At 47.3% G+C, this 24,245-nt stretch overlaps 1 protein-coding gene across 2 annotated transcripts in view; it reads left to right on the forward strand.

The window, feature by feature from the left end:
* The window catches only part of LOC126533190 (uncharacterized), a 148,984-nt gene that overhangs the window by 3,883 nt on the left and 120,856 nt on the right, over positions 1–24,245 (forward strand). The window lies entirely within an intron of this gene.

The raw sequence follows: 24,245 nt of genomic DNA on the forward strand, positions 1-24,245 counted from the left end.
TACCGTAGTGTCGTTCAGCAAGAACAGGCAGCGATCTTCATGGCACGGGTAGCCGGTTGGACCCGGCTCGCATGCGCCACGCACACGAGGTGTCACGCGAGGAAAAAGAAGAAGACGATTCGAGGCCAGTTTGAGAACGCGACTGCCGGGGATTTCTTCGCGACCGCAGTGACTTTTGGTTGTGGGCACAAGTTCGCCCTTAATAAACATTGTTGTTTTATTAACATCGTTACATTTCTGGTGGAGGTGTGGGGTATGAATCGAAGCCCCACGTACGGAAGTCAGTGTAGCCCCGACCACCAGCGAGTCCATCCCATGGAACTGACACCTGTACACCAGCAGACCAGCCGCCATCTTCGAGGTGACTCGCCCGAATTCGGCCCTCTTCTCTTCATGCCAAGGGAAACTCAGACAACGGATGCTGCCACAATGACTAGCCAGGCAACACCGGCACAGCTAGTCGTAAGCCAACCTTGCAAGCCAACAACATTCCATGGCGACTCGTTCGAAGACGTGGTAGACTGGTTGGAGCTGTTCGAGAGAGTGGCGAGCTTTAATGAATGGAATGAGAGACAGAAGCTCCGTAACGTTTATTTCGCTTTGGAGGACTTTGCAAAAACGTGGTATGAAAACCACGAACCTTCTTTGTCCTCTTGGGAGGAATTTCAACGACAACTGCTAGCAACATACGCCAGCACGGATCGTAAAGAAAAGGCGGAAATTGCACTTCAAACGAGGAATCAGCTCACAAACGAAAATGTGGCGATGTACATCGAGGACATGTCCCGCCTGTTCAAGCGTGCTGATCCAAACATGAGGGAGGATAAGAAGCTGTGCCATCTCATGCGTGGAGTAATGCAGGAACTCCTTGCAGTTCTCTTCCGCAACCCGCCGCGCACGGTCGCCGAGTTCAAATACGAAGCAATGACCATCGAAAAGACGCTGGAACAGTGGGCTCGGCAATACAACCATGAGGCAAGCTGTACACCTGCCCATGCCTTCTCTGGAAGTGCGCCAAATGACCTTGAACCCCTGCGGGAGCTCATCCGGTCAGTAATCAGGGAAGAGCTCAACAAGTTGCAGACATCTCGGACTCCAACTGCAATATCTATCGTCGACGTTGTCCGGGACGAACTGAGACAGGTCATACGGTATCCAGAGCGTGAGCCACAGCCGATGCGGCGCACTAAGGCAACCCGTGGTACACAGTAGTGGAGCAGTTGCAATGACCGTTCCCTAACCGCCGACAGTACGCAGTGCGCCTCATCTGCTGGAACCACCGGCTGCATATCTGTCTCCAGCACGTAGTGCACCTCGTTTTGTGGAACAAAGGCCCCGGAAAAGTGACGTCTGGCGTAACCACGAGCACAGGCCTCTGTGTTTTCACTGCGGAGAAGCGGGTCACCTGTATAGGTTCTGCCCATACCGTCAAGCTGGATTAAGGGGGTTTTTCCTGAAGTGCACCATGCCCCCGAAACGGTGAACGGCCAGCAGAGATAGAAGAATACTTGCCCATGTGCCAAAGCCCCATTACTGCTCGCCAACATCAACCATGGTCACTGTCGCCCATGCGCTACCAATCACCTAGCCCATGCGCGTCTCCAAGATTGCCTAGGCGTCGTTCACCAAGCCCACACCAGGAAAACTGAAGCAAGTGACCTGTGGAGGTGAGGCCGCTGATAACCAGAGTTACAAAGATCCTCCATTGCATTCCCAGTGCGATGACGAGATAATTCCAGTAAACAGGTGCAGAAACGAAACGATTGCATCAGATTAATGGTTGATAATAGACGGATGCAAGCTGAATGCCTTAGTCGACACCGGCGCTGATTATTCGGTAATAAGCTTCAATATGGCGAAGCACCTGAAAAAAGTTGTGACGCAGTGGACTGGACCGCAGATACGCACGGCAGGTGCTCATCTTATTACGCCCCTTGGCTGATGCACCGCAAACTTGCGATAAAAGGCTTCACTTACGTTTCTGTCTTTATTGTACTGCCAGAATGTTCACGGTGTAAAGGGGGTTTATTCGGGTCCTAGAGCAGCAGCGACCAACGCGGCAGCAGCAGCTAGGGCGCAGCCAGTGAACGAACTGGGTATGAGCCACGCGATGGCAATGGAGCTTTTTAGCCTGCCGATCTTCTTTGTCACAACGGGAACTTATATTTGGAATGGATTTTCTGGATGCGAATGGCACCATAATTAACCTACGTAGGTCTAGCGTGTCTTTCTCGATAAAACAAGCTATACCTATGGAAGAATTGGAGGAGCGACATCTTCATGCACTGCGCGTCATTGATGACGATGTAACTGTGCCGCCATGCTGCAGTATAATGGTTCTTGTGGAGAGTGAAACATTTTACGACTGCAAAGGCATAGCGGATGGAAACATAGAGCTCCTTTTAAAGGTATTTGCATGGTTCGGGGTCTTATTCACTTAAGCAATGGCCGTGCAAATGCCGCACTTACGAATTTCGGAAATGAATTCCAACACATCGCACAAGGAACAGCTATTGCCTATTTCCACGAGTTCTGTGTAGTGACCGAATTATGCAGCCTAACGACGTCAACTGCCCTGCCAGGAACTTGCAGTGTCGACAGATCAATTACCGTCAACCCGAGACTCACGGAAGCCCAACAGAAACAGATATATGCCCTGATAAAGGATTTTTCTGACTGCTTCTCCACTTCCTTGAAGGTACGGCGCACGTCTGTTGCAAAGCACAGAATCATAACAGAGGACGCCACAAGACCGGTATGCCAGCATCCATATCGAGTTTCACCAAAAGAAAGGGAGATCATCAAGAAGCAAGTAGAGATGCTTTCAGATGACGTTATTCAGCCTTCCAGCAGTCCATGGGTGTCTCCCGTAGTGCTCATTAAGAAAAAAGATAACACACTTCGATTGTGCGTCGACCACCGTAAATTGAACAGCGTAACTAAGCGGGATGTATACCCCCTTCCGCGTATCGACGATACGTTAGATCAGATCCGATGTGCAAAGTTTTTCTCCTCCCTGGATCTCAAGAGTGGATGTTGGCAAATAGAGGCGGGTGAGCGGGACTGTGAAAAGACAGCATTCGTAACCCCTGATGGCCTCTACGAATTTAAAGCGCTTCCATTCGGCCTCTGTTCTGCGCCTGCAACGTTCCAGCGAATGATGGACACTGTGCTAGCAGGATTGAAATGGCAGTCGTGTTTAGTGTATTTGGATGATGTGGTCGTATTTTCCACCACATTTGACCAACATCTAGAGCGCCTTCGGCTAGTATTAGAAGCTATTCGCGCAGCAGACTTGACAATTAAGCTGGAAAAATGTCAATTTGGCTTCGATGAACTTCGGTTTCTCGGACACATCATCAGTGCTGAAGGCGTTTGGCCAGATCCCGAAAAAGACAGCAGCTGTTGTGAGGTTCCCGACACCCACTGACAAAAAGTCAGTGCGACGTTTTTTGGGTTTATGTGCATACTACAGAAGATTCGTGGAAAACCTTTCAAAGATTGCTGAGCCCCTTACAATACTAACAAGAGAAGATGAACCTTTTATGTGGAAAACCGAACAACAAGACGCCTTTGACGAGTTAAGGAAACGCCTGCAAGCTTCTCCAATCCTTGCCCATTTTTATGAAACAGCCGACACTGAAGTTCATACCGATGCGAGTAACGTCGGCCTTGGTGCCATACTAGTGCAGTGGAAGAACGGCCAGGAGAAAAATAGCTTATGCCAGCCATAAACTCTCGAAAGCAGAGGCAAACTACTCAGCAACCGAGAAGGAGTGCCTTGCAGCCATTTGGGCAATATGTAAATTTTGGCCCTACCTCTATGGTAGACCATTCAGAGCAGTCAGCGATCATCATTCACTTTGCTGGCTGGCGAATCTCAAGGATCCATCCAGACGACTAGCAAGATGGAGCCTTAGGCTTCAAGAGTATGATATTACTGTCGTATACCGATCCGGGAGGAAACACAGCGATGCCGACTGCTTGTCACGTGCACCAGTCGAGACAACTGTGTCGGAAGAAGAGGATTTCCCATTCCTCGGCATTGTTGACGCCTCACAAATCGCTCAACAACAACGAGATGACCCGGAATTGCCTTCACTTATGCAGCGCCTGGAGGGACTCGACGTTCAACTCCCGCATATTTTCTCTAGAGGGCTATCTTCGTTCTGTCTGCGAGGAAGTGTCCTCTACAAGAGAAACTTCGAGAACAGTGAGACAAAGTTTTTACTTGTCGTACCCACAGCTATGCGAGAAGAAATTTTGCATGCATGTCACGATGAACCAACATCTGGACACATGGGTGTGAGCCATACGTTTTCCACGATTTGTCTGAAATTCTACTGGCCAAAGTTATTAGCATCAGTGCAGCACTATGTCAAGACTTGTCGCGAGTGTCAAAGGCTCAAGACTCCATCCGTAAAACCAGCAGGCCTCCTCCAGCCAATAGAGCAACCAAAAGCCCCATTCCAACAAGTCGGTATGGACCTCCTTGGACCCTTCCCAACATCATCTTTAGGCAAAAAGTGGATAGTTGTGGCCACGGACTATCTGACCCGTTACGCAGAAGCTGATTCCCTGTTCAGTGCAACGGCTGTCAAAGTTGCAAAATTCTTTGTCAACAATATCGTGCTCAGGCATGGCACTCCCACAGTTATTACCGATCGTGGAACAGCCTCTACTGTGGACCTAATGAAATGCTTGCTGCAGATGACACATACTGATCATAGGAGAACTATGGCGTACCACCCTCAGACAAACAGTTTAACTGAGCGCCTCAACAGAACACTAACTGACATGCTTTCGATGTATGTCAATCTTGAACATAGGCTGTGGGACGAAATTTTGCTGTACATCACTTTCGCATGTAATACGGCCGTTCAAGAAACAACACGAGTCGCCCTGTTTGAACTTGTATTCGGCCGAGCAGTAACCACAAGTTTGGATGCTATGTTGCCGTTGGATAAAGAAAACAATAACTCATCTGGCCTACATGATTTCTTGCAAAGAGCTGAGGAGGCACGACAGGTGGCAAGGTGCCGAATATGCCACCAACAACGCATCGACTCCAGCCGGTACAACCAGCGCCGTAGTGGAGCTCATTATCAGCCCGGTGAGAAGGTGTGGGTATGGACCCCAGTGCGGCGCTGTGGACTGTCTGAAAAGCTTCTGTGCCGATACTTCGGCCCTTACGAAATACTTCGTCATATAAGCGACGTCACTTACGAAGTGAAATCCACTGGACACGAGAGTCCAAGACGGTGCAACTCCACGGAAGTTGTGCATGTTGTCTGCATGAAACCCTACCAGGAGAGGTTATGAACAAAAAAAAAAAAAGAAAGATTAGAGCCCACAGGAACCCCTACTTGCTCTCACGCATCGGGCCGATGCGGTAAGGAGGGGGATAATGCTGCGACAAGGTCCCATTCGAGTTGCGCGCCCTTCCTATTGGACACTGTGCATGCCGTACAGTGGTGTTGTTCAGCAACAACAGGCAGCGATCTTCGTGGCACGGGTAGCCGGTTGGACCCGGCTTGCATGCGCCACGTGCACGAGGTGTCACGCGACGAAAAAGATGAAGTCGGTTCGAGGGCAGTTTGAGAATGTGACTGCCGGGGATTTCTTCGCGACCGCAGTGACTTTTGGTTGTGGGCACAAGTTCGCCCTTAATAAACATCATTGTTTTATTAACATTGTTACAATAAATTGTAAATACAGTCTTCTATACTCCAAACATCCCCGTAACATATTGGTGAGAGATGCAGCGTACCACGGCTGGAAACAGAGCTCTGCAGTGGACGTAGCATCACTGTCCGCACCATAAATGACGGTGAGCACTCGGGATCAACGTCGTTGCTGCCTCCTATGTCACCATCGCATGCTACGTCGCTGTCACCTTCAGTTGTTGTGGTGCAACCCAAGGATACTGAAACTTTCTGTGGGACCGATGGCACTGACGTTGGAGAGTGGGTGGCCATGTACGAATGTGGGATTTGAATCAACAGATGGGACCCTATGCTTATGCTAGTATGCTGGCTAACCTGTTGTTCTACCTAGGAGGCACGGCAAAGCTGTGGTATGAAAACCACGAAGAGGAGCTAACCAGCTGGGACCAATGCAAAGAGAAATTGACAGACTTGTTTGGCAAACCAGCCGGCCGTAAAATTGCCGCAAAGCAAGAACTGGCCTCCCGTGCCCAATACCCCACGGAGTCCTATGTCTCGTACATACAGTACGTGCTGGCACTTTGTCGTAAAGCCGATCACAACATGGCAGAAGCTGAGAAGGTCTGGCATGTGCTGAAACGCATTACTGATGATGCGTTTAATCTGCTCAAGTGCGAAAGCTGCTCTACAGTTGATGCTATCATTAACGAGTGCCAACAATCCGAGAAGGCCAAAAGCCGACAAGCCATCAGCCAGTCTTTGGGCTTCGCTATCGTCCTTGTGAAAAAGAAAAATGGTACCTGGCATTTTTGCATCGACTATTGCCACTTAAACAAGACCATGCTAAAAGACGTCTTCCCACTACCACACATCGATGACACCTTGGACTGCTTGCACGGAGCTAAACACTTCTCATCCATCGATCTTCCATCCAGCTACTGGCAGATTTCATTTCATGAACTGGACCGCGAGAAGACGGCCTTCATCACTCCAGATGGCTTATATCAGTTCAAAGTCATGCCCTTTGGCCTATACAATGCTCCTGCGACATTTGAACGTATGATGGACTCTCTTCTCTGAGGCTACAAATGGACCACCTCTCTCTGTTACCTTGACGACGTTATTGTTTTTTCTCCAAGTTTGGCAGCCACTTTACCCGACTCGCTGCCATTCTTGCGGTTTTCCAAAAAGCCGGCCTCCAACTGAATTCCACGAAGTGTCAATTTGGGTGCCGTCAGATTACTGTGTTGGGACACCTCGTTGACGCTCCGCTGTCCAACCAGATCCGGAAAAAGTTTGCGCCGTACGCAGTTTCCCTGTGCCACGTTCTGCTTCGTCGGCCCAACATCCTCATAACAATATCGTTCATACAAGGGCAACCTTGGTGCGAATAACAGATAGAGTCATTTGTATGCAGAATGTGATCTTTTCACACTAAACTCTCATGAAAGGGAATAACCTATATTTACAACACAGGAGCACTCGGAAGAAAACATTGTTATAGCAGGCAGGAATGAATGGGCAGGACGTGATAGGTCATAGAGTCACAGTGATTGTGTAAACATGGATTCACCTGGGGAGTTGCGTCGGCCCAGACGACGGGATGATTGCCAAGAATGCGGCAGTGGACGAACCACAGCGCCCCTTGTTGACACTGTCTGCCACACCAAGCTTGGTTGTCGTAACCAGCACTGTCAGTGAACGGGTCGCAGCTGCATTCTCCGAGAGTAGTCGGCAGGGCCATGTGCGGGATCAGCACTTAAAAAAAAACAGTCGGCAGAGGCCATGTTGTAGGACAGACTTGGGTCCCCTCGTCTGACTGGCCAGTCAGCTCCATCCACCAAGCACAGCTCAACCGTGGGCCATCGTCCGCAGATGTCTGTAGAACAGTCCAGTTCCTTGGAACAGCAGAGCTGCTTCCTGGCTCTGCCTAGGGATGCTCTCATACTGCTTCACCACCTCCTTGTTGCCAGCCATCCGAGCCCTGCAGTGCGCGCTATCCTTCGTGTGTGCCTTGCACTTTCCTGGTCCCTTTCTTCTCCCTTTTCAGTTTGCTGCCATCTGTCTTTCTTTTCTTTTTCTGGGCTGTTGCTTGTTCCTTCTTGGGTTTATGTTGCAGTCGTCGAGCATGTCGAGCAACATAAGTACGACGTCGCGCCCATATCGCAAAAGCAACCCCCCATTGAAAAAGTAAAAAAAAAAAAAAAAAAACGTCTGTGTATACATGCGTGGCAGAGGAATAAAAAGGATGTTTAAAATTCAACCTCTTGGACCACCAACGTCCTACGGATGTCAAACAGATATCCGAAACGGAACATTTAAACATCCCAAGAACATACGTAAAAATCCCGTGTGTCATTTTTGGAGGTCCATGGGATCATCCCATGCACTCGAATTGACGTTTGTAAAAACGTCTCACGAACGTCACAATGGGATATATGGACGTCCGAGAGATGTTTCAATATGGGCTATTCTTATTTCAAAATCCTGAGTGCACCCTAAGGACATTTTTGTCAAGATGTAGGGCTCTTGTGGGATATTTGATTGTGGATTTAGGATATCCACTGGGCATTCATATTGATGTTAAATTAACATAATGTACGTTCCTCAGAATGTGCTCTAGCAGGGCAGCAGGCCTGCTTCATGTTACGTACCATTGACAAAGTAAGCTTGACCTGGTTTTGTGTTGGCTTGTGGGTCAGTGATGAAAAGGAACTGCATGGCTCTTGAAGATCCATCCCAGCAGTCCAATAAGGCAATCAAAACATATAGCATAAACTACAATCAGTCAGAAGATGCAAACTATACATTGTTGTGCTAACAGGAACGAAGCTACAGAAATATGTTTTGCAGGCTGCCAAATCATTTGACAATCTCATTAAAAATACAGCATTTATTTGAACACTTGCGGCAACGTCACAAGCTAAACTCTCAAATGCATTCAGCAGTATTTAGTAAAGCACATCAAAGCAAATAAATAAGACTCAATAATTTCATCATACAAGCTGAGCCATTAGAGGTTATGATGCACTATGGCCAGTAAAAGTATGCAGTAACTAAACTGTTCACAAGTGCACTTTGGGTAGCAAGAAAATTAAACTTGCTGTGGAGCCACTATGGAAGTTATCAGGAGGCTTGCTGCAGGCTTACTTCTGCGGTCGCAGGCACATCAACGAAAAATTTTCCGGAAAGTTCATGGCAGCCAACATAACGAAGTTACAAGAGCCTTTCTGCAGGCCGTCTTCAGTAGTGACATGCACTGACACAAGTTATGCTCCATTTGTCAGAACTACATTAGTGTTAACGAAGTTACTTGATACTAGTTCAGCGGTCGTGAGTTCAAGGTCATGCCATTCGAACTGTGCTTGGCACCTGCAGTGTTACAGTGCGTAATGGACATAGTGTTAGCAGGGTTGAAGTGGCAGACCTACGTCATCTATTTGAATGACATCGTCTTCTATGCCGGAAATTTCAACGATTACCTTAGGCAGCTTGCGACAGTACTAGAGGCCATCAAGTCGTCAGGGCTCACTCTGAAGCCGGAAAAGTGCCACTTCGCTTACAATGAGCTTCTGTTCCTGAGCCATGTCATCAGCAAATCTGGAGTCCACCCCAACCAGCAGAAGACAGCTGCCATCGTAAAGATTGTGGGGATGCGCAACTCTCGCGTCCCCTGATATGTTGTTTTCCCGCATAGCTCCCGTCTCCTGTAATCCGGCTTCGCCGCGTGGCTTGATGCCCGCGGCAGTCGGTGTGGTTGAAGCACATTGCGAGAGATGGCGCGAGTGTGGCTCTGCTAACGCCACCTAAAAGCAAGGTTACTTGGGCGCGTAAAGGAGAAGGCTCTTCCTCTTTGGTTCGGGATCGGCAAGCGACGCGGACGTTCCGTGCATGCGCCGATCCATGCTTCGGCGAGATCGTCTTGCGAGGCCTCGTTCGAATGTGCCACTGTTCGCGTGACTGGACGCGCGAACAACTAGGCGTTGGTGTCTAGCATGGGGCGAACATATTCCCTCGTTATCCGGTTGGGGTGAGTTGGACAATCGCAATTTGTCGTGCACCCATTGGCATGTTTTGTGGATAGCAACTGGGCTAGCAGACAAGTTCCAGCAGCCCATCAACAAGGAGGCAGTGCGTAGATTCCTCGGCACGTGTGCTTACTCCAGGTGCTTTGTGAAAGACTTTTTACGCATCGCTGAGCCGCTGACACATCTAACTAAATGTGATGTTGAGTTCAAGTGGGAAACACTGCAGGCCGATGCATTTCAAGAACTCAAATGATGCATGCAGTCACCACCGGTACTTGCGCACTTCAACAATGACACCGATACAGAAATTCACACTGATGCCAGTAGCCTAGGCCGCGGTGCCGTCCTAGTCAAGAGGAAAGACGGACTTGGAACGGTAGATAGCTTACACTAGCTAGTCGCTGTCAAAAGTGGGAGGCAACTATTCTACGACCAAAAAGGAATGCCTCACCATCATTTGGGCGACAGCGAAATTTCGTCCTTACCTATATGGCAGGCCATTCAAAGTCGTCAGTGACCATCACGCATTGTGTTGGCTGGCGAACTTAAAGGACCCTTCAGGACAGCTGGTGTGGTGGAGCCTCGGACTGCAAGAATATCACATCACTGTAACCTACAACTCCAGACGAAAACACTCTGATGCCAATTGCCTATCACGTGCCCCCATTGACCCGCGGCTGCAAGATGACGAGGATGACGACACCTTCCTTAGAATAATAAGCGCAAAACTAGCGTTGCTGAACAGCAACGAGCAGACAGGAGCTAAAAATCCTCGTCGAGTATTTGGAAGGACACGCCGACGTTGTCCCTAGGGCATTTAAGCACAGATTGTCTTCGTTTTCACTTCAAAACAATCTACTTGTAAAGAAGAACTTCTCACCAGTCGACGCCAACCATATTCTCGTTGTTCCCTCAGCGCTGTGTCCAGAAATACTACACGCCCTGCATGACGATCCAATCGCTGGGCACCTCGGATTCTCCCGGTCGCTATGAGGATCGGGAAAGTACAGTAAAACCTTGTTAAACCGTACCTGCTTAAACAGTAGTTTCGTTTTAAAACTAGTAAAGTGAAATCCCTGGCTCACTGGCCATTGAACATAATGTGTTTTGTATCCGCATAAATCGTACCAGCTTATTACATACGTATCGGTTAACGCGTAGTGTTTCCACTTTTCATCGCGCAATCATGGTGGTGCGTCGTCATCATCGGGCGGCCTGTCAGAACAGCAAGCATCAAAGATCAGAACATTTGACATGAAAACTGTTTACAGCGCAAACACATGCAACCACAAGGTATAAGGGACAGGACACCTTGTGGTTGCATGTGTTTGTGCTGTAAACAGTTTTCATGTCAAGTATGCACCAACTCGCCCAGAAAGAAGTTTTAATAAAGATCAGAACAACGGCCTCCAAGCGCCCTGTGCATTTGCGCATGAAGCCACATCATCGTCATTTTGGCATCATGCAAGCAAGGACTCGCATCATGCCGAAGCTTGGAAAAAAAGCACCAGGTGCTCAGCATAAAAGAAAAATTGGACATCGTTCATGCTATCGAATGTGGCACGAAGAAGTCGGTGCTGGCACACGACAGGCATCTGCTGTTGACTACAGTGTGTGGCATTAAGAATGCGAAGAAGTTACTCGGCAGTGCTGCTGCGACCGTGAGAAGATGTCGGCTATGAGGTTCGACTTTTTGTTATCGTTGCCTCTGTTGCTGCAGAAGTGTCACCCAACGACAGTCATGAGGATGACACGGAAAGCGACAGCATGAGCGATTCAGGCCTGACAGTAGCAGAAGCTGCATGTTACATGAGCGTCATGTATGTAATCTTCCCAACGAGAACAGCACCCTGCAATGAAAAAGTGCCCCGCGACTTCTGCAGCACTGCTGCGCCCACGCACTGAGAATATGCAATGCCAGTGAGGAATCTGCCTTTTGAGTGTTTGCCAAGAAGAGGGGCTGGCTGAAAAGGTGGCTCGCAGCTTCAGCAAGTTTGAAGCCGCTGTCGTTGCTGCTAGGCCACCATGGCATCAAACGAAAATGAAAATAGCAGACTTTTGTTGCATGAAGTGAATAAATACTGCATGTTTTTGCCCTTTCGTCGCACTCTCTCTGAGTTTTTGAAAGGTAAGTGGGCAATCTCATGCTGTTTCGGTTAAGCAGTACTACCGTTTAGGATGTACTTTTTCCAAGGTCTGATCAAATACGGTTTAACGATGTTTCGCTGTATTACTGGCTCTGCCTGACCGCCAACGTTACCCATTACGTCAAGACATGCCGGGACTCTCAGCGACGCAAGACACCACTGACAAGGCCAGTGGGATTACTACAGCCGTCAAGCCTCCTTGCCAACCATTTCAGCAAATCGGGATGGACTTGTTAGGACCCTTTCCGATGTCAACATCTGGAAATAAGTGGATTGTCATGGCGACGGACTACCTCACCCGCTTAAATGAAAGCTCTGCCAAAACATAGCGCAACCGAAGTGACGAAATTCTTCGTTGAGAACATCCTGCTGCGATATGGCCGCCCAGAAGCCCTCATCACTGACAGAGGGACGGCCTTTACAGCGGAGCTCACCCAAGCCATTCTGCAATACATTCAGATAAGCCACAGGAGGAAAACTGCCTAACTCCCGCAAAAGAATGGTCTTACGGAGTGCCTGAATAAGACCCTCGCCTACATACTAGCAGTGTACGTCGACGTCGAATACACAAGACCTGGGATGCCGTCCTGCTGTACAAAACCTTCGCTTACAACACAGATGACGCCGCTCAAGCTGGTTTATGGCAGGAGCCCAACGACGACTCTCGACGCCATGCTACCGCGCATTATCAACGCAGAGAATCTTGACATCGCCACCTATCTCCAGCGTGCGGAAGAAGCTCACCCGCCTGCGGATCAAGAACCAGCAGAAAACTGACGGCCGGCACTACAACCTTCGACGACGCTATGTCAAGTACCAGCTCAGCGACTGTGTTTTGGGTTTAGACCCCAATACGCCAATGAGGACTTAGCGAGAAGCTTTTACACCGCTATTTCGGACCCTACAAGATCATCTGACGCATTGGCGCACTCGACTATGAGGTCGTACCAGGTGGCATTTGGCTATCACAGCAATGCCACTCATGACCTGAAATAGTCCACGTTGTGCGACTTAAGCCATTCTACCAGCGCTAACAAACTTTTGGACTTTGTATAGCTGAACTTTGGACTTTCTATGTCTTGGACTGTGTTACTTTGGACATTGTATCTGTTGTTTTGTTACTTTTGTTTAATAAGTGTCCTTTTCAAGATGTTCAGAAATGCTTGTAGAATTCGCAGAAAGGAATAAGCTGTGAATAATGAACACCTTCTTCAGGAAACGTAGCAACAGAAAGTGGACCTGAAAAAGCCTTAAAGGTGAAACAAGAAATGAAATTGCTTTCATACTTTCTGCCGATACCAGCATAGTGCAGGATATAGAAGTGTTAGGTAGGGTAAAGTGCAGTGAACACAGGTGGAAGAGAATTCACCTCAATTTGTAGAGAAAAAGAGTAAAATTGATCAAAAAGAAACAGGCCAACCTAGATGCAGTAAGGGTAGAAGCAGACAAATTCAGGCTGGTACTTGCAGACAAATATGTAGCCTTAGAACAGAGAGATGAAAATGACGTAGAGTTAATGGAAAAAACCGTAGCTAGGCTAGCTTCAGAGGCAGCAATTGAAGTGGCAGGAAAGGCACCAAGGCAACCATTAGGCAAGCTCTTCCAAGTAACAAAGGACCTAATTAAGAAGCAACAAAGAATGAAAGTGTCCAACTCAAGAGATAAGGTAGAATTCGTAGAACTGTCAAAGCTGATCAGCAAAGCGAAAATAAGGGATATTCGAATTTATAACATGAGAAAGGCTGGGTAAGCCGTAAAAAATGGACACAGCCTGAAATCAGTGAAAAGGAAACTTGGCATAGGACAGCCAAGATGTATGCACTGAAAGATAAGCAGGGTTATATCATTAGCAATCTCAGATGCATAGTAAAAGCAGTGGAAGAATGCTATAATGACCTGTACAGTACCCAGAGGAACCACGATACCTCCCTTCGAAGCAGTAATAAACAGGTTGCAGAGACTTCTCCTATAACTAGCGATGCGGTCAGAAGGGCCTTGCAAGCTATGAAACGGGGAAAAGCGGCAGGAGAAGATGGAATAACAGTTGATTTAATCAAAGATGGAGGAAACATAATGATTGAAAAACTGGCAGCTCTCTATCCAAAGTGTCTGTCGACTTCATGGGTCCCAGAAAACTGGAAGAATGCTAACATTTTACTAATCCACAAAACGGGAAATGTTAAAGAAATAAAAAAAATTATAGGCCCATTAGCTTACTTCTAGTATTCACCAAGATAATCTCCAATAGAATAAGGACAACACTGGACTTTGGTCAACCAAGGGAACAGGCAGGTTTCAGGAAGGGATACTCTACAGTGGATCACATCCATGTCATCAATCAGGTAATAGAGAAAGCTGTAGAGTGCAATCAGCCTTGCTAGATGGCTTTCATAGATTTAAGAGGCATTTGATTCAGTAGCGATACCAGCAGTCATAGAGGTGTTAGGTAATCGAGGAGTACAGGCGACTCACGTAAATGTCTTGGAAAATATCTACAGAGATTCCGCAGCTACCTTAATTCTACACAAGAAAAGTAGGATACCTCTGAAGAAAGGGGTCAGGCAAGGAGACACAATCTCTCCAATGCTATTCACTGCGTACTTGGAAGAAGTATTGAAGCTATTAAACTGGGAAGGCTTAGTAGTAAGGGTAGACGACAAATATCTCGGCAACCTTCAGTTTGCAGATGACTTTGTTCTGTTCGGCAACACTTTAGATGAGTTGCAACAAATGATCGAGGACCTTAACAGAGAGAGTGTAAGAGTGGGGTTGAAGATTAATATGCAGAAGACAAAGATAATCATGACTAGCCGGGCAAAGGAACAAAAGTTCAGGATGCCCAGTCAGCCTCTGGAGTGTGAAGAAGTACATTTACCTAGGTCAAGTAATCACAGGGAACCCTGACCATGGGAAGGAAACTCACAGAAGAATAAAAATAGGTTGGAGCGCATTCGGTAGACATTATCAGCTCCCGACTGGAAGCCTGCCATTATAATTGAAAAGGAAGGTGTACAGTCAGTGCATTTTACCAGCGCTGACATATGGGCAAAAACTTGGAGAATGACAAAGAAGCTTGAGAACTAGTTAAGGACCGCACAAAGAGCAATGGTATGAAGAATGCTAGGCATAACATTAAGAGACAGAAAGAGAGCGGTTTGGATCGAAGAGAAAACAGGTATAGCCGATATTCTAATTAACATTAAGAGAAAAAAAATAGAGCTAGGCAGGTCATGTAATGTGTAGATTAGATAAACGGTGGACGATTAGGGTTACAGAATGGGTGCCAAGAGAAGAGAAGCGCAGTCGAGGACGGCAGAAGACTAGATGGGGTGATGAAATTAGGGAATTCGCGGGCGCTAGTTGGAATCGGTTGGCGAAGGACAGGGGTAATTGGAGATCGCAGGGAGAGCCCTTCGACCTGCAGTGGACATAGAATAGGCTGATGATGATGATGATGTTCAATCGGGAAAATTGAGAATTCTCAGGGAATTTGAATAGTCTGGAAATACTCGGGTAAAACTCAGGGAATTTGTGCTTCTATCAGGCAAAATTAGCTGTAATCTTATTTATAGTGAACGAAAGTCGAGCTAATCCTGGCTCCAGTAACAGAGGAATTGTAACAAATCATATTTGACGTCATGTCGTCGGCTCGAGGAGTTTCCAGAGTACCGTCAATGGCTGATTTTCTAGACACCCGAGTTTTCTTACATGCCCGATAATTCACATGGCTTTTCGCACCAACATTGCGAACTTTTTGTCGTGACTGCAGGTCCGAAGCGGCATTAATCAAAGCCACCACTGCCGTCATTTTGATTATCTCGCCGCCTCGAACAGGCGCTCTAGCATGCAATCCGCTGGCCGCCGTAGCCACCACCGTGGCAATGCCAAGCCTTGCTGCTTCTATGCCATGCGATGCCATCATTTTCATTCAAAGAATTCACCACGGTCAGCAATGGCACCGACTCCGCCGTTGTAATCCTCCAGATTGGCTTCGGAGCTCGGAAAACACAATGCGTTGCATAATGCCAGTTTCCGAAAGTCAGCTTTGCCTCAGTAAAGCAGTGTTAGCTGGTGAAGAATATGCAAATTATTATAGTGAAGCTTAACAAGCATGTCGATGGAAAATAAGCGCACAGGAAAGCACATATAAACAACCAAGAAAGAATCGGGACAGGCGCTAACAAGCATGGGAAGAGGCAATTGGGACAGGACACAGTATGTATTCTTTAATTATGCATGCATGCATCCCCGTTTCCTGTCGCACTATGAGCACCGATATACCTGATAAGTTTTCTGACAGGCCTCCATAGCTTTTTCGGACGTGCCTGTGGTGATTTGAGCCCTTAAGGGCAGTTAGATGTGCATTCATTTTTTTCGGACTGCCTGAGTTTTCAGACATTTTTGTGGTCCTTAGGGAGTCCGAAAATCGGATGTCGACTGTACAACTGACCAAGAGGATGCTTCAAAAGGTCTGTAAGGCAAATGTGTGGTGGACGGAGAACGAGAACAGAAAGCATCCATGCATTGAGGAATGGATGCGAAAGGAAGCATACTGCTGCCTCTTTGAAGGAGCTTGAACTCAAAAAACAAAGTGTTGGCTGACGCCAAGATGCAGGTATCCCTCATCCTAACCAAAATAAACTTTAAAGCAGTGCAACCCAACACTGTGGTGTGTACGGGCTTAGAGTGTGTCAGGACAGTTGAGGTTGACTTTCCAGCTGCTGAGAGAGAATCTTAGTTGTGACCAAGCTCAGGCCTCATACCAATGAGCTTGCTATCAGTTGATAGAAGCAGCTCTCATTCAAAAATGTTTGCTTTTGTATGCATCCCGTTTTCATTGGTATTTGAAAATGCTCGACTCAATTTGGAATGGGTTTTGCCATTCTTCTCAAATGTATTTTATTTGTTGTGCGCTTTACTAACACCTCGCTTCTGTTTTCTTTTTGAATAAAATAAACATTACATCTTACTATTCAAACTGGATTAAGTCATTTTTTGTTTCAACATGTTTACTAGAGAGTGACAGCATTGAGCAACATGGTGCCAGCCCATCTTGACATATAACAAAGTTCTGTCTCATTCAGAAAATTTGCAAAGGCACTCAGGGAAAACCTGGAAAACTCAGGGAATTTAGAAATGTCACCTTGGTAGACACCCTGCTTTTGTTTTTCGCTCTCCTGTTTGTAGCATCAGCATGATGCTTTTTGAGAGGGGGAGCATTGACACGTGTACTTGTTTATCTTTCTTGCGTGACCGCTTTTCACCATCGACAAATGTTATTGCTCAGCGCAGGACGGGTCTTCATGCATGGGAAGTTTCTTGAATGCTATCAATGGCTGTGTCTGCTGTCTGGTGTCATAGAAGCTTGTGTAATCTGATTGCATATACAACACCAATTCTGTAGAACTTTCTGGTAGAAACGCGGGCACCAGCGTTTACTCTGGAACCTTCGATGACTCATGTAGAAAAGCCGACACGCTTTACCCGCTGATGAGATTTCGACAATGGTCGACTGTGTTCGCCGCTGTCGTTGCTCTTTGAGTGTAACCTGTTTTTGAGGGTGCAGGTTCGCTCGATAAAACACTAGTTTTGTCACTCACAGTTTTGCTGCTTTCTTCACCGTCACTACTATGTGACAATATAATCCTTTAAGTCTTTCACCATGTCTTTCTTAGCATTAGGTGGCCGGTACACATTGCCAATGCACAGGTGCTGCCACTGCTAGTGGGAACATGGGACCCTGTGGCAGCACTCTGCGGAGTGCCCCGCCCCCCCTGGCGCCTCATTATTTGTTGCTGTGCAGGCTGTAATGTTAGGGGTTGGGCATGAAATAGATGGTAGCTGGCCCATGCCGTCGTCCAACTTATCCACGCTGAGGACGTTGTTGAAGGGAGAGACTTGTTCTCATCGAGAATGAGGAATATGACAATTATTTACAGTATTTACATGAGAACGTTACATTTCATCAGTCTAACATGACTGAAAGAGGAATGCACACTGAGGAGCCGCCAACGGCTCCTTAAATACACTCTGTCCTCTCTAAGATCCCTATGTGAGGGAAAACGGCCGTTCGACCAAATGGAGCATTGAAAGTCATCGTTGTCGACCCGCTTTTGAGGGGGAGGGTTTGCGCACTCACTTCCGCCCAGGTTTCACTGACTACACCGAGGGGAGACGGTTCTTGCAGACACGGGTCCTGCCCCGAGCAGGCACTTCTTCATCCCAGTGTTGACCCTGCAGACAATGGCCACCGCGTCTGTCCATGACTTCTAAGCCCCGTGAGACGGCCGCAAGACATCTTCTCCCAGGATCTTCTCCCAGGAGTTCCACCACTTCAAACAAGCCGTGGCTGCCACAGCGAATCCACTAACAATACTTGGTCCGCCGACTGCGTTTAGTCATAGCGGTGCCGAGGGGGTGTTGACACGGCACATTGTCGTCCCTACAAAACGAGTCGCCGCAGCAGGTGGGGAAGGGTTCCAAGGTCGCCTCTGGGAAGCTCGCCACCTCCGCAGCTGCAGCTGGCTGGGAAGTTTTTGTAGGTCGGTACCCTTGCAGGCCGTTCGTAACAAGGCGCAATGAAAGTGATAGGTGCTGGGTGCGTTGTCTGCTACAGTTCCTCCCTTCACTGCTCTCACTTGGACTGCTTCGATGTCCAGATTGCCATGTTCTCAACGGCAATAAAGTTTTGTGACTAAAGGGAGATTCACTTAACAGGACAGATTTGACCGTGTGCATTTAATTTTTGCAGCACTTTCACAAATACCCAGAGTCACTAGTGCACACAATCTATTATATATGTACCAGCGCATGCGCGGCGAAGGTAGCCAAGGGGAGGAAGCTTAGCAGACGATGCGCTGGGTGCTTCACTGACATCTTTGACTGCGCCGGCGCTGCAAGATTTCGCAAGGCGCCGGCAGTGGTACTCCGTGGAATACTGCAACGGCTTCCCGTGTTTTCGTTAGCAGTGGCTGCGCCTGTACATGGCCAGTTGAAACATTGCACCAGACTGCTTACCAATTTTTAGTGACTAGCAGAAGAGATGCATGCAGGCATGCAATCTTTAACCGAGCTAGTGTCTTCACTGCCATGTGAACAGTTGTCTTTACAAAGGATCGTATAGCCGGGTGGAAAAAACACATTACAGTGGAACCCCAATTATACGACTTTCTCTGGACCGCAAAAAAGCGTCTAAAATGCGGGCGTTGTAAAATCCAAACATAAATTATGCCTATAAAAATACTACTTATTTCGCGCGACGGATTTACAGAAAACTTCGATGTAAACTACTAACATACTCTGCAGGGCTTGGAAACCCAAATTACCAAAAAAAGTAAATGCAGTAAGAATTAATGCTGCAGTACAGATACCAATCATGCTTTATTCAAACGAACCTTTACGGCACTCTGCTGCCCACTGCCGCGATTCCTGCCACCCGGCGCAAACTTTAAAAAAAGTCAGTAAGTTCCTTTTGGACGTTGTTTGATCCTTGAACGAACAGCTTTCGCTCGAGTTGAGCAACGTCCAAAAGGAGGTCCTCTGTGGCGTCGCGTGAACAGATGAAGTTCCAGAAGCCGTCTATGTGCTGTAGCACCGCGGCGAACTTGGTAGGCACAGGCACAGCATCTGTGGTGTCGTCGTTGTTCTCGTCTGATATCGCTGCGGTGTCGGCACTAGGCAAAGCCTCCTCGATGACGTCATCCAGCAACACCTCGCCGCAGATCACAACGTTGTCGTCGGCCTCCACGTACTCGGCGAAGGTCGTGGTGTGGTTTAAACCCCCGAAATCGTCGTCGGCAAAGTCTGCATCGGCCTCGAGCGGCATCGATGTTGTTGCGTCCCCAGCACAGGAGGCAATCTCTTGCTTAAAGCCACAGTGCTTGAAAGAGTTGGCGATTATGCTTCGCGACACTGCGCTCCACGAACTGGTAATAAAATGCATGGCGTCGAGCACAGTGATCTTTCTTTCCGACTCACTACGCTCCATAGCCGCCAGCCGACGCTGCACTAACTGCTTCTGGTACCCTTGCTTGATGCACTTAATGATGCCGGCATCCAGCTGCTGCAGCCGGCTTGTGCAGTTCGGCGGAAAAAAAAACAACCTTTATGTTCCTCAGGCTGGACGTATCGGGTGGGTGGCACGGTGCGTTGTCCACAAAAAGAAATATTTTCCTCGCCTTAGCACCCATTTTGTTATCCAGCTGCTGCGAAAAATTGCTGAATAGCGAAGACGTCATCCATGCCTTCTTGTTGAAGTTGTAGCTGCATGGCAGCGTCTTCAAGCTCTTAAAGCACCATGGCTTTGCAAACTTTCCAACAAAGAGCACGGGCAGCCTCTCGGAACCGTCCTCATTAGCACAGAATAGTGTCGTCACACGCTCTTTACTACACTTGCCACCATGACAGCGGTCACCCTTAAACGCAAGGGTTTGCTCGGGCTGCATATGGTAAAAAATACCGTTCTCATCGGTGTTGAAAACGTCGCAGGTCTTGTATGCAGCAAACATCTCCAGCACTGACTCGATCCACTTGTTCCCCGTCGAAACGTCCACGGAAGTGCATTCTCCGCAGGAGCGGCTGTATACAATCCTGTTTCACTTTTTAAAGTGATCCAGCCACCTGTTCGATGCCTGATAGTCATCAATGCCCAGACGCAGTGTCACAAGGTCCGCCTTTTTCTTTAGAATGGCGCCGTCAACACTGATTGCGGAGCTCCATGCTTGATGCAGCCACTTCATGAGAACTTTTTCTAACTTCTCATGCTGTCCTTCTTTTGCCGCTTTCCGCTTGAGCCCAAACTCGTTAGCATTCTGCAATATCACCGCTTTGTTTGCCAGGGTCATCTTAAGCAAAGATTCTGGTATCTTAAGGTCGCGGGCAATGCTGGCTTTTGTGGCTCCATGCCGCTTTTCTGCTTCCTTGATAATATTCAGCTTATCGCCAAGCGACAGAACCGTCCGCTTTTGGGACATCGTCCATCGCGTTGCTCCACACAGCTCAAAACCTCTGCTGAATGCTGGTTGCTAGGTTTACGATGAAGAACACGTGTGATAAATCTAGGCCGCTCCGCGCTACCTTGTCAGCGATCTGCTGCTAGGAAACTGGAACGAGAGAAACGCTTCCCCAACGTGACGAGAGGCGATGCCGCCGAGAAGAAAGGGAGAAAGTGATTGTGGAGAAGAAAAGGCACTATTTCAGCACAGCGAGCGTCACGGGCAGCTGCTGATGGGGGGAGAGAAACGAATGATGAGACGAGGCAAGGAAGAAAGCTGCGCCAGAGCGAACCGGTCGAGCGGTGTCAAGCGCTCCATATGCCGTTCCGTCCCGTGCTTCGCGAGGGTCATCGTATGACGCCGGTCAGGCGTAAAATTGCGTCGGATGGGGTTTTTAATGCATTGCTTCTATGGGGACTTCGCCGGGACTGCGCTAATTCGTCATAAAACTAAAGTCATCGCAAGATCGGGGGACGTATAACCGGGGTCCCACTGTATTTGGGGTATTAGCAGCTTAAAGCCAGGTCCCAGCAATAGGAAGGACACCTTGCGAGTGCTCTGGAAGAAAAGCCTCTAGTTCAGCTGCTTTGTTCACCACACTTCTTGCATTGACATAGAAATACTTGCATTGACATAGAAATAACAGAGGGTTTCGCAAGTTGATTTTTGTTCTGACTGTTTTGTTCACAAGGCACTGTTTTTTTGTCATGAGCACCTTATTGTTTCTTTCTGCATCTCTATGGTAGCTCATGTCGGCCACTTTAATTTTGTCATATACTAGGTAACTTTCTCACGATTTTCATAATTCAGCTTGCAATTATCCCAAAGTTCTTGAGAATGTTAGGAGCGTGTAATGAAAAGTCTTCACTTTTCAATATGTTTAAGCATTTTATACCCCTGTCACATTGGACATTTTAATGTCCTTCGAATTGAATGACATTAACATTGAATGACATTTTCGTTACTACACAGTAATATTTAATGCCATTAAAATCAAATGACTTCCGGGATCGAATGAGTTTGAGAAACTCATTTGGCTTCGCACTCTCTACTCCAGAGACAAGGCAAAATACAACATCGAGTGTTCGTGATTTGAGAAGCATTCATGTAAAGAGGTGATTAATTTTCCTTAGTTTAAGACATCTGTCATTTTAACTAAAGGAAAGATATACGGCAAGCTGTCACAAAATGTTTTTACTCTGCACCTCAGTGGCGTCTGATGGCCATCGCTTTACTTGTCAGCCATGCTGTGAACAATTGGGTGCCTCCTGTATGCACATGTCTTTGGCGTCTCAAATGGCATCTGCATCTATTTTACGATCGAGTCTCTTCCTCTGATTAGTATGCTTTGCTCGCAATAACAAGCACACATCAACTAACCGCTCCACCTACTGCAACTGAGTGTCATTGCTCAGCCCTGCCATGTCGTAACCCGCCGTGGTTGCTCAGTGGCTATGGTGTTAGACTGCTGAGCACGAGGTCGCGGGATCGAATCCCGGCCACGGCGGCCGCATTTCGATGGGGGCGAAATGCGAAAACACCCGTGTACTTAGATTTAGGTGCACGTTAAAGAACCCCAGGTGGTCGAAATTTCCGGAGTCCTCCACTACGGCGTGCCTCATAATCAGAAAGTGGTTTTGGCACGTAAAACCCCATAATTTAATTTTTTTTTTGCCATGTCGTAGATGGCCATGTCAGTCATATTGTTTGTCTTCAATTTACTGGCTATGGCTACTAAGCTGGCTAAGCCTTGTTTGGCTTGTAGTGGCCAAACATTCTGGAAGTGGAAGTTTTATATGCATGTTATGTCAGTGAAGCAATGCCCTATATTATGAAATTTCACAGGCCTAGAGCAGCAGCGAGAACTTCAGGAGTGCGGCTGCTATGGCAGTGTTTGTTTGGCACACCTGTCCCAGAGCTCCTTTGCATATATTTAAAAAAATAGATTGACTTGTCAGACATTCTACACATACCTTATTCTTCTTTTCTCACCAATTTTTTTGCAATGATTGCCGTTGACATCATTACTGAATGACATCAATTTTTCCTGTGTAGCACCTCTAAAGGTCGAATGGCATTCGTTGAACTGAATGTCATTTGAATCTGATGACATTAAAATGACCACTGTGACAGGGGTATTAGTTTCTCACAGTTACTCAGTACTTGTGCCTTACCTCGATAGTCATATAGCCTTAAAATCACTGGCCTAGTTATATTTTCATTTTTTCTTCCCAGGTGATTAATTATTTTGATGCCTGAGATATTTATGCACAATTCTTTTTATGATTTTTTCGTACTTTCCAATTGTTCAGCTGTCTCATGCTAACTTTCTGGGAAGCTGTAAACAGAAACAGAAAGAAACATTCGAAAGAAACAAAATAGAAGAAGCTGTGACATCACTTATTGAAGCCGGAAGGGTAACCATGTTGGCGTTCCATCTCCGTTTGCATCTCCAATCAGCTCGCCGGAGCAGATTGGCGCAAGCTATGAACTTGCATTTCTACAAGCCGATGCACATCAGAACAAAGCCTGCAAAACTTCTGTGACAGTTTTAGTGGAGCAGACGTGCTCCTCTGTTTTTATGTGGCATGTTGAAGAAGACAACAAAGACCTGCGCCGTGATTACTTGTGTCTCTATTGCTGGCTGACACACTCATAGACCCTACACTCAACTTTCAAGCATAAACACTGCACTCCAAAGTTAGCTTGTCTCGCGAACAGAACGTCCTGCGAGAAGGACATGGGCCAAAAAACTTCTCGCTTTTGACGGGCCTAGAGCAGCAGCGAGAGCTTCAGGAGTGCGGGTGCTATGGCAGTGTTGATGTTTGGCACACCTGTCCCAGAACTCCTTTGCGGAAAACAACACATGACTTCTGCCGCACTCTCTTCAACAGATGAGGGCTAGCCAAGACCTCTCCTATGCTTTCATTCCTCCATTGCTAAAAATGATTAGATTGGAGTGCCTGCTCTTACTCTTGAGATTATCAGTTTGGCACTTGTAGTATATTTTAAGCTATGCTTGAGCTGCTCCATGTTTTGTTCTGATACTGCTACCCTTCTTTCTAACTGTGTGATCATGTCCAACTTCTCAGTAATTGGTGTAAGAGATTCCTTTGTCTCCTTATTTTCATTCTTGGTCTCACTAACGTCAGCAGCTGCCTTTATCTCAGCAAGAAAATTTTGTCATGGCAAGAACGTTTTGTCAGCTGTATAAAATAGATGAGAATGTTTGTGAGCAGAATTCTTGCAGCGGTTCCAGCATGCCCCATGTCAGAACCTTGCAATTCGCATAGTTTAAATGCCTCTAGATCTGATGATATCACAGATCGGTGGTCATTGTTGGGCAATGTAGAAACAAGTCGGAGAAGTTTCATGCATGCGTCATTGTATAAGATGGACCGGACCGGGCAA

This window comes from Dermacentor andersoni, chromosome 7 (genome assembly GCF_023375885.2).
Source record: "Dermacentor andersoni chromosome 7, qqDerAnde1_hic_scaffold, whole genome shotgun sequence".
Classification (NCBI taxonomy): Eukaryota; Metazoa; Arthropoda; class Arachnida; order Ixodida; family Ixodidae; genus Dermacentor; species Dermacentor andersoni.